Raw genomic sequence first — 12018 nt, forward strand, 5'->3', positions numbered from 1 at the left:
TCATTTTAAGGCTGTCTGATATCACTACCCCTAAATAGCATATAGTAAGCCAACCAAAGCCAACCAAACTCAGATTGGAAGGTCTATAGATATACCAGGTTTATAAAACACCCTAAACTACATTATCAAATCTGGCACATCTAAAGACCGTTCGTCTATGCTTGCACTATCCTTGTGCACATATTCCTCCTGTGGTAGTAATATTTAATAATAGTTAAAGAAAATGGTGGATAACAGCGTCCAATGTGGATAAAAATATTGCTTTATTCCTCCATATAGGACAATGCCGTGGAGTTGAGTGCTGTTGATTACTTAGTTAATAATAGTGATGTGTCTAGATCCACTATATACAGTATTTATATATTGACATTGGTGGTGCTTGATATTTCAGCATGCTCTTAGAAGACTTTTATAATTTCCTAAGCTTGGTGTTCGCAGTGGATGAAATCAATCTCAACCAGAACATTTTACCCAATGTGACTCTGGGCTACAACGTGTATGATTCTTATGTCGACCTCTTTAGAACTATACAAGGGGCTGTCCGTATCTACTCAGGAAGTATCAACACCAAACAATATCCAAACTACAATTGTGATACGTACGGGGTCCTGGCTGCGGTCATTGAGGGAATGGCGTCTAGTTTCTCTATACAATATGCCAATATTTTTGGAATCTATAAATATCCTCAGGTAAGTGAAGGCAGAAAAGGCCATTGTATTTTAAAGGGAACCTGTCACGCCCTGTGCCGGGGTGACAGGCTCCCGACCCCCCGCTACAGCCCCCTATACTCACCTGATCCCGCCGGGTCCCACTTCTGGATCCGGTCGGGTCACGGAGATCTCAGCCGCTGCAGCCCGGCGCGCGCACTGAGAGATGAGTCAAACGGTCATAGAGAATGACGGAGCGCTTGACTCTCCGTCATTCTCTATGAGCGTTGGACTCATCTCTCAGCGCGCACGCCAGGCTGCAGAGGCTGAGATCTCCGTGACCCGATTGGATCCAGAAGCGGGACCCGGCGGGATCAGGTGAGTATAGGGGGCTGTAGCGGGGGGTCGGAAGCCTGTCACCCCGGCACGGGGGATGACAGGTTCCCTTTAAGTGCTGTTAACCAGATTTGTAGATAGACTAGCTCACTTGTGTGGTTATGAGAAAAGGATCTATTGTTAACGCCTTAAGGACAGAGTCAATTTGCATTTTTACACTTTCGTTTTTTCCCTCCTTGTGCTTAAAGGGCCATAGCAGTTGCATTTTTTTCACCTAGAAACCCACATGAGCCCTTATTTTTTATGCCACTAATTGTACTTTGCAATGACAGGCTGAATATTTTCATAAAGTACACTGCAAACCCCCCAAAAATTCAAAGTGTGGTGAAATTGTAAAAAAAAACAAAAAAAAAAACGCATTTCTTTTATTTTGGGGGTATTTGTTTTTATGCTGTTTGCCCCAGGGGAAAAACTTACTTGTTATTAACGTTCCTCAAGTCATTACGATTACAACGATATGTAACATGTATAACTTTTCTTTTATGGGATGGCTTGTAAAAAATTCCAACCATTAATAGTCTCCGGAGGCGACAAGTCTTCTTTACCATGAGAACTGTGAATCTGTGGAACAGTCTACCACAGGATCTGGTCACAGCAACAACAGTAGAGGGCTTCAAAACAGGTTTAGACAAGTTCTTAGACCAAAATAATATAAATGCATATGTAAAGAACCTATCACCCCTCCCCCATCCCTGTATCCATCCCCTCCTTGGTTGAACTTGATGGACATGTGTCTTTTTTCAACCGTATTAACTATGTAACTATGTAATAACAAATATATGTTCCTTAAACATTCCCAGGCTTATAGCGCTTTTATCCTTTGGTCTATGGGGCTGTCTGATGTGTCATTTTTTTTGCGCCATGATGTGTTCTCTCTATCGATACCTTGATTGTGCATATGCGACTTTTTGATCGCTTTTTATTATAATTTTGCTGGATTTGATGCAACCAAAAATGTGCAATTTGGCACTTTGGGATTTTTTTGCACTTACGCCATTTACCGTGCGAGATCGGGAATGTGATTAATTAATAGTTCGGGCGATTACGCACACGGCGATACCAAACATGTTTATTTATTTACTTTTATTTATTTATAACATGGGAAAAGGGGGGTGAGTCCGACTTTTATTAGGGGAGGGGGTTAGGGTTAGGCTTTTTATTAATAATAACACTTTTTTTAACACATATACTAGAAGCCCCCCTGAGGGACTTCTAGTATGTGCACACTGATCTGTCATTGAGATCTATGCTGTATAGATCGAATGCCGAGCCGGGATCAGCGCCCCACTAGTTACCAGGGACGTGGACAAAATGCTGATTAGCGCAGGGCAGTTTCTAGGTAATTTTGACTACAGGGCGAATCTTGATAAAAGCGCCCCCCCCCCCCCCCATACACACTACGCTATTCGCCCCCCCCAACACACTATCAACACACCCCCACACACACACACACACACACACTATGCCCCCTAACACCCCCCTAAGTGGCAGCAGACTGCTGCTATCTTCTATGGGCTGCCTGGACGATCTAGCAATCACCCAGGCATCCTCCCCACAGCTCCCTGTGGCTACCCCAGCTCTTATCCGCTCGCTGTCTGACAGGTCGCCGCTCGTTTGTTACTCTGAATCGCCCCATATAATAGGGGGCTTAAGAACTCCATCAATCACACTTTTTTGAAAGACTTTTGTGTGAATCATACAATTAAGCCCCTATTACATGGGGCGAAGAGTGGGAGCCTGTTCCTCATTCCCCGCTCGCTGCCGGCACTATTATTAGCTTTGTCAGCAAGCGGGTAAAAGTCGGGGGCGGGGCTGCCCAGGTGATTGCTGGGTTGTCCGGGCAGCCCATAGTAGATAGTGGCGGTCTGCTGCCTCCGCTCCTGTTGCACGGAGCGATGGCAGCAGATGATTGATATCTTAGTAGTTTGTCTTTTAACATGTTGAAAGACAACGACAGACAAAGATGAGCCGACATTGTCTTCTATTCGATTATCGGGCGTAACGGCCGAATATGGCCCATAATCGATTCGTGTAATAGGGCCTTAAGTCAGGTCTGGGTGGGCTCTCCCATCTTCCCTATCTTTAGTCACCTACATTTTCTTTAGACTACTGTATTGTTACATTAAAGGAGGAAGTTAAAGGGGTAGTCCAATTACATAAACTTTAGTTAGGTGATAGGGAATGCGAAAGAAAGCAAAATTGCAAATGCTTTGCACTAGCAAAATTGCTTTCTTTTGTAGGTTGACCCTTTTACCCATCAAGCAGTTTTAGCTTTATCGATATATAGAGATATATTATTACAGGCCAACAGGACGGTACATTATAAAGTGGACGGTTTGAGCCGTCACCCAGGGCCCAAGGCTCCTAGGGGGCCCTGCCATCCGAACTCAGCACAGGACTCAGAGGCCCACAGGAGAATTCTGTGGTGGGCCCCTCGGTGATGAGCTGCATTGCAGCACCGTACCATAAATCTCTTCATCTGGTAGAGAACCATACAGTATAGGGCTAGGTTCACAAAACATCTTTTTTAGGCCGTTTGACAGCCGTCTTTTTGGACGTATGTCATTTTAAGGCGAAATAACGGACGTCATTGCTAAATCCCAGACACCATTGCAAAATAATGGAAGTTATTTGACCTCAAAATGAAGGACATCTATAGAGGCGGCTGTCAAAGGACAAAAAAAAGACGTAGAGTGAACCTAGCCTGAAAGTGTTAAAATAAAAGTGTAAGAATAGCTAAGTAGGAATTGTTATAGCTAATTGCTCCAGAATATGGACACCCATTATCACCCTACGTATTCATCTTACAGGTCAGTTTTATGTCACAAGAACCTTTACAGAGTAACAAGCTTTATTTCCCATTCTTCTACCGGACAGTACCGAGCGAGAAGACTTTATATTCTGCGGTAATAGCATTACTGAAGCACTTTGGCTGGATGTGGGTCGGTATCATATATCCAGATGATGACGGCAGCATCAATGCTATAAAGATTATTACAAACATGATAGAGGCCAATGGGGGCTGCATTGAATTTATTAAGCTCGTCCCTTCCATTAATGACTTTAGTCCAGAAAGAATCAAAGACATAGAGCAAACCGTTGCAAAATCAACAGCCAATGTCATACTCATCTATGGATCCAAAAATTACGTCTATTACTTAGAGTTAAATGTCCATGTAACAAGCATTCCTGGGAAAGTGTGGATCCATACGGCAGAGTCCAGTTTCCGAATGTTTAATTTGGAAAACGACACAAGTGTCAATGGTTCTCTGAGGTTCATTATGCATAAGAAAGAGAACCCAGAATTTATTAAGTTTATACAAGGAGTTAATCCTAGTAGATTCCCGCCAGGAAAGACATTTACAACATGGTGGGATGAATTATGCGAAAACCGTTGTCCATTCAACCCAAGGAGAAGGAACTGCACAGGAGTGGAGAGTGGAAGGCAAATAATGTACTCGCATTGCAATCTACGATTCACAGGCATGAGTTATATTGTATATAATTCTGTATATGCGGTGGCTCATGCGTTAAATGCAATGTATAAAGAAATACCATTGAGTGAAAGACTGCTTGACAGAAATAAACTTAAATTTCAAGATTTAAAAGGTTGGAAGGTAAGAATGGTGATACATGGCTTAAAAACTAACATGTAGGGGGACATTTATGAAGCTTTCAGCCGGGGCGTATGCTAGGGAGAAGGCTCAGATTCGCCCCCTCTCCCTGGCATACGCCTACCATATCTCTCACTTGCCCAATGGGCGGGCAGGCTGGGCTCGGCAAGAAGGGAGGAGGCATGGCCTCCCCTCGCGCCTCATCTATCATGATTTACGCCCGCTCACAGGCGGTAAATTTGCAGTGAAGCTGTAGTTCAGCATTCCAGAGTAGTGTCACTGTTGTGCCAGGGCCCCCCACACTTCTAATAAATAGGCAGGATTCAGTTTTCTTTGTAAAGCTGGTGTGTGGCAAGAGAGCAAGCTGTGATTGGCAACAGTGTTCATGGCCTGTCTGATGAGCCACCATGGGCACAGGACAACTTCCTTCATCAGGCACCATCTGACCACTTTGTTACAGTAGAACATCTGCTCCGAAGCTCAGAGGGATCCTGAAGAAGTCATTAGAGTGCCATATGTGACATTAATAGTACCTATGCAAGTTGCACTGAGCAGCAAGCAAACTGAGCAGTGTTAGGGCGGTATTACACTGAACGATTAACGTTAGAAAAATCATGAAATCGTTCGGATTTGAATGATGATCGTTTAGTGTAAGCAGACAACGATTAATCGACCAACGAGAAATCGTTGCCCGTTTAATAGGATTTAAACCTAATTTTATCGTTGATTGTTTGCAAATCGTTTGCATGTAATAAGACGTTGTTCGTTCGTTTGCAGTAGCAGCGAACACAGTGGCGACGACCGGACGAATGCGATCATTAGTAACAATCATTGTTCTGTGTAATTGGGTGAACGATTTCAGGTCGTTCGCCATAGCGGTCGTTTGAGTTTGTTTATCGTTTATCATAATTCAACACCTTTTTCTAATTTTGGGCATTGACAACCTTAGTCACTTTGTTTCCGTGACAATCTTTTAACCCTTACAGTTGCATAAATATATCAAAAAAGTCAATTTCACAAACCCATTGGGACAAGACATTTTCTTTAGCGATGGAGAAATATCAGTCGGATATGATATTTATAATGTTATTTACAATTCAGATTGGTCTGTAAATTCTCAAAAAGTTGGAAGTTTTGATTTTCATGCACCACTAGGAAAACAAATCATTTTAAATACATCGGCCATAATTTGGGAAAATTTTTTTAGCAAGGTAAGTAAAAATAAGTATAGTCTGTCTATAAGGTATATGTTTTTCTTTGATTGTCAATTTACAGTTTATACAGTGCATAAATAGAAAACGGATTAATGGCTCATTTAAATTAAAGGTAGATATGAGTGAAGCAGCTGGGAATTCATTTTGTAAGGTTCGCGAATTTTGGATCAAATTTGTTAATATCCGGGAATCGAATCTTAAAGAATTTCAATAAAACAGCCAAAAGTGTATTAGCTACAATACTGGGACTATTACAGAAGGACAAATTTGTTAACGCATGTTCTTGTAATGCCTTATTCACACGTCAGTATATTTTTCCAATCCGCAAATTTCAGTCAGTAACAATCCGCAAATTCAGTCCGTATTGCATCCGAATTGCATCCGTAAAAAAATACGGACCCCATAGAGTTGTATTGGGTGTGTCAGTTACTGTCCGTACTAGGGCCTGTCCTTTTTTTTTTGCGGAACGGATTGCAGCCCAGTACACAACACGGATGTGTGTATGGGTCCATTGAAATACATTGGTCCTATTTTTCTGCGGATCCGCAATTGCGGTCAGGAACAGGATGTGTGAATAGGGCGTAAAAGTGTCCAAAATTGGAAAATCACAACTAAAAAAAAAATGTCAATCAGCCAGTCAATGATCCAATCTACTTGTATAACACAGTAGGAGTGGAGTGCGAGCACTGATTATGTAATAGTTATTGGCTGTCGTGCATAGTAGGCTGCTGGCTGACTGTTAAAAGGCCTATTGTTGGTGGAACAAATGGTAAATATTTCTTCTTAAAGAGGTCCCCTTACACCATACACTTTAGTCCACCATTCCCACCACCGTCCCAAATGACCGTCGACAGATGATGTTGGTGGAGATAGGGGTCGGCATTATGGAAAATCAAGGTCTGACCCCTTTGTTCTGGGAGAGATAAGCAGCAGCCAAAGTACTCATGCTGCAGTTTACCCCTCCCCATAGAGAATACCGGATTGCTTGGCTGTGCCAAACGTTTTTGTGTATGGGGATGATGGGGCTGGGCAGGAGAGATAACTGATGGCTGAGTAATCATTTGGTGATCAGTTATCAGGTTTATGGGGACCTTTAAAGGGGAACTCCACATAAGGAAAACAGTTTTTCTATTAAAAGTACATTAAATGTTATTTAGATGTGTCTACATAATGTATTACCATATCTGTATGGTTCTGCCACACTGGTAGCTGATTGAAATGCAGGAATTTAAGAAAACTGGCCTCTGTGTCAATCCTTATTGTCTCCTGCTCCTTCTAGTATCCCCCTTAGGAGACAAATATTCCATGCCTCTGTCTCACATTGTGTGTGTTTGCTGAGCACAGGCTGATGATGCAGAAAGGGGGCAGGGCATGATGTCACAGGAGGCTTGGCTGGATTTAACATATTTGACCGGCCAGAAGCAGCTGCTGCAACTTCACTGATTGTGCAAAAGTCTGCAGTGAAACTAGGGCTATGTTAACACATATTGGAGTCTCATAGCAGTACTGCAGCATCTGCACAAAAATGATGCAGTAACACAATTAAATGATGCTAAACAGCACAGACGATCAGAGTGGCACTGCCAATCCCACCTGGACAAAAACAAGGTATAAACAGTATATCCCATGTAAGATAATATCGGAAAAAGTCCTTATTGTGGGGCTCAAGGTCAAAGACAAAAGATGCTTGATCATAATATGTGCGTGGAGATGAAAAGAAAAAAAAACCTCAAAAAGTTATTTACTTTATTACAATATCAGCGTTACAGGTAGTAACAGTGCGCTGTGCGGTCTTACAGGAAGAAAATACAGCGTGAGGTAATACAGGTAGAGAATACAGCGTGCTGTGTGGGGTTACAGGTAGAGAATACAGTGTGCTGTGTGGTGATACAGGTAGAGAATACAGCATGCTGTGTGGTGTTACAGGTAGAGAATACAGCGTGCTGTGTGGTGTTACAGGTAGAGAATACAGAGTGCTGTGTGGGGTTACAGGTAGAGAATACAGCGCACTGTGTGGTGTTACAGGAAGAAAATACAGCGTGCTGTGAGGTGATACAGGTAGAGAATACAGTGTGCTGTGTGGTGTTACAGGTAGAGAATACAGCGCGCTGTGCGGTGTTCCAGGTAGAGAATACAGCGTGCTGTGTGGTGTTACAGGTAGAGAATACAGCGTGCTGTGTGGTGTTACAGGTAGAGAATACAGCGTGCTGTGCGGTGTTACAGGTAGAGAATACAGCGTGCTGTGTGGTGTTACAGGTAGAGAATACAGCGTGCTGTGTGGTGTTACAGGTAGAGAATACAGCGTGCTGTGTGGTGTTACAGGTAGAGAATACAGTGCTGTGTGGTGTTACAGGTAGAGAATACAGCGCGCTGTGCGGTGTTACAGGAAGAAAATACAGCGTGCTGTGAGGTGATACAGGTAGAGAATACAGTGTGCTGTGTGGTGTTACAGGTAGAGAATACAGCGTGCTGTGTGGTGTTACTGGTAGAGAATACAGTGTGCTGTGTGGTGTTACAGGTAGAGAATACAGCGCGCTGTGCGGTGTTACAGGAAGAAAATACAGCGTGCTGTGAGGTGATACAGGTAGAGAATACAGTGTGCTGTGTGGTGTTACAGGTAGAGAATACAGCGTGCTGTGTGGTGTTACTGGTAGAGAATACAGCGTGCTGTGTGGTGTTACTGGTAGAGAATACAGCGTGCTGTGTGGTGTTACAGGTAGAGAATACAGCGTGCTGTGTGGTGTTACAGGTAGAGAATACAGCGTGCTGTGTGGTGTTACAGGTAGAGAATACAGCGTGCTGTGTGGTGTTACAGGTAGAGAATACAGCGTGCTGTGTGGTGATACAGGTAGAGAATACAGCGCGCTGTGCGGTGTTACATGAAGAAAATACAGCGTGCTGTGAGGTGATACAGGTAGAGAATACGGTGTGCTGTGTGGTGTTACAGGTAGAGAATACAGCGTGCTGTGTGGTGTTACAGGGAGAGAATACAGCGCGCTGTGTGGTGTTACAGGTAGAGAATACAGCGTGCTGTGTGGTGTTACAGGTAGAGAATGCAGTGTGCTGTGTGGCGTTACAGGTAGAGAATACAGCGAGCTGTGTGGTATTACTGGTAGAGAATACAGCGTGCTGTGTGGTGATACCGGTAGAGAATACAGCGAGCTGTGTGGTGTTACTGGTAGAGAATACAGCGTGCTGTGTGGTGTTACAGGTAGGGAATACAGTGTGCTGTGTGGTGTTACAGGTAGAGAATACAGTGCTGTGTGGTGTTACAGGTAGAGAATACAGTGCTGTGTGGTGTTACAGGTAGAGGATACAGTGTGCTGTAAATGATAAAGTACTGCAATTAATTCAGTAACACAATGAAACTGCAATGTGTGAAAACAGCCTAGATGTTCTGCAACAGCTTTGGGCGAGGAATAGGCAGGGTGGGGGACTGGGATAAACAGCTGAGGGAAAGCAATGCATTCTGGAACCTATAGTACTGTGTACAACTGCTCAACCAGGAAGTACAGCCACACAAAACAGAACAAAGACCCCCAAAACAAATGAATTTTTGGTAGCTTCAGAACTGGGTTAGACAGTTTAGCAATGCTATATGCTTCTGCAGCAGATTAACTTTTTTTAACCTGTACCTGGAGTTCCCCTTTAAAGACATACATGCTGATAATAGGCCACTCAACAACTTTTTAAACGTTTTCAAGAGAACTGATGATGTCTATCTGTATCGATTAAATAAAATGAGCGCTACTTATAACATTTTTATTTTTCATAATCAAGATACCACAATCAGTGTGCAGTGATGTCTGCCAGCCTGGAACCAGGAAATCTATCCGGGAAGGACAGCCAGTATGTTGCTATGATTGTCTTTCTTGCCCAGAAGGACAAATTTCCAATCAGACAGGTTAGTTGCTACATCAGAAAGTAATTGTCAAGAAATAGCAGGATCCCAAAATAAGGCTTATATAGTATTACTATATTATACCAAAACAAAATTTTGAGAAGGAGAAGTAAGGCAGTGGAGCAATCAATAGCAATAACTCACCAGGGAGAATGTGCTCACAATGCTAACTCAACAAGCTTCATTGCCAGTGCCGTACTTGCGTCTCTATTTATAACATAGCCGCCAGGGCTTGATACAGGGATCAGTGTGTGTGTGTGTGTGTGGGGGGGGGGGGGTTAGAGGTCGTACCCCCTACGGCCTCCTACTTTTCCACTTTTCTGTAGATGAGGGAAAAGTAAATTTTTCCTGGACAACCTCTTTAAGGCAAATAATACCTATACTTCACACAATAATATGTAGAATTAAAACTTAGTAAAGTTGTTTATGTGAAGTGCTGCCCCTCTGAATACAGCATCCTTATCACACACCTTTAGTAAAGCATTTAAAATTTTGCAACAAGCTTAGTACAAGCCTAGTACAGCTAGTCGAACAAATAAATGGTAATAAGTAAAATGATGGTCAAGATGCTGCTAGAAAGCGTTTTCTAATAATAATAGTATATTCTATCATTGTAGATGTAGATGTGTGTACCAAGTGCCCGGAGGATGAATGGCCCAATGAGAAGAAGACGGAGTGTATCGAAAAAGTCATAACATTCTTGTCTTATGAAGATCCCATTGGAATTGTCTTGACTTTCATAGCTATTGTATTTGCTTTGCTCTCTGCTGTGGTCCTTGTGATATTTATTCGGAATCGGCACACTCCAATGGTCAAAGCCAACAATCGGGACCTCAGCTACCTCATATTATTATCGCTCATACTTTCCTGTCTCTGTTGTCTTATTTTTATCGAACCTCCAGAAAGGGTAACCTGTTTTTTACGTCAAGCTATTTTTGGAATCACGTTTGCTATCTCTGTATCATCGCTTCTAGCCAAAACACTGATTGTGGTGATAGCCTTCAATGCCACCAAACCGGGGAGAAACTTAAGGAAGTGGGTGGGGGTCAAAGTTCCTAAATACATTGTCTTCACTTTTTCAGCCATTCAGTTGTTGATATGTATTACGTGGTTATTTGTAACACCCCCTTCCATCTATTATAATAAAGAGTCAGAGGTAGCAGTAATCATAGTTGAGTGTGATAAGGCATCGGCAATCGCTTTCTACATCATATTAGGCTATTTGTGTATTTTGGCCTCTATTTGTTTTGTCGTCGCTTTCTTTGCACGAAAACTTCCTGATACTTTTAATGACGCTAAATTAATTACATTTAGTATGTTGGTTTTCTTCACTGTTTGGGTGTTTTTTATCCCAACATATCTCAGTGCTAAAGGGACGTCCACCGTGGCTGTGGAAGTATTTGCCATCTTGGCTTCTAGTTCTGGCATGCTTTGTTCCATATTTGCACCAAAGTGTTATATCATTTTAATAAAGCCTCAAATTAACAGGAAAAACTTTGTATTAAAAGGAAGTATATAGACAGACAACAAGGTAAAAGTATAAGGGTCCGTGCACACAGAGCAAAAAAGGCGGACATTCCGAGTGAAGTCCGCATTGCGAATTCTGCTTGCAATTTTGCCGCTCCCATCGTTTTAATGGGATTTTTCCTGTGTCTCCACTCTCCAACATGTTCGTTCTTTCAGCAGAAAATGGAAGTGCACATGAAATCTCATCGAAGCTATGGGACAGGCAGAATTTCAAGCGGAATCCGCTCTGCATTTCTGCCTCTTTTGCTCTGTGTGTACGGGCCATAAAATTAATTTACTGGAGAATCATTACATGTTTAATGCTATGTTACCACAACATCTTTTCTTTGCCATTTAAGTTCAAATACCGGCTGTTATTTCATAATATCGGCAAAATTACATCTGTCATTGTAAAATAACGGCTGTTATTAGGCCTCAAATGGCCAAAACAAGATGTTGTAGGAACTTAAAGTGGTTGGCCACTTTATAGTAAAATAGTTCAGGGTACAGTATTAGTAACTGTGCTCACTGACCTTACTGACAGCAGCTCCCTGTGTACCTCATAGAGCTAATATCAGACTACCCTTCTCCAGGCTGTGCTGTCCTGCTCTGTGGTGTTCCTGTCCATAAAATGGCCGACATGGAGGAGCATGCGACCTTGCCCCGCCTCCTGTGTCCACCCCTGAGCCTGTATATGTCTATGGAGGACACAGGGGGCGTTGCATGGTCACATGCTCCTC

At 42.7% G+C, this 12018-nt stretch overlaps 1 pseudogene; it reads left to right on the top strand.

Annotated features, from left to right (window-relative positions):
- Window positions 1–392: 392 nt before the first annotated feature.
- Window positions 393–11318, top strand: LOC138766449 (vomeronasal type-2 receptor 26-like; annotated as a pseudogene).
- The last annotated feature ends 700 nt before the right edge of the window (window positions 11319–12018 follow it).

Source organism: Dendropsophus ebraccatus, chromosome 10 (assembly GCF_027789765.1).
Source record: "Dendropsophus ebraccatus isolate aDenEbr1 chromosome 10, aDenEbr1.pat, whole genome shotgun sequence".
Lineage (NCBI taxonomy): Eukaryota > Metazoa > Chordata > Amphibia > Anura > Hylidae > Dendropsophus > Dendropsophus ebraccatus.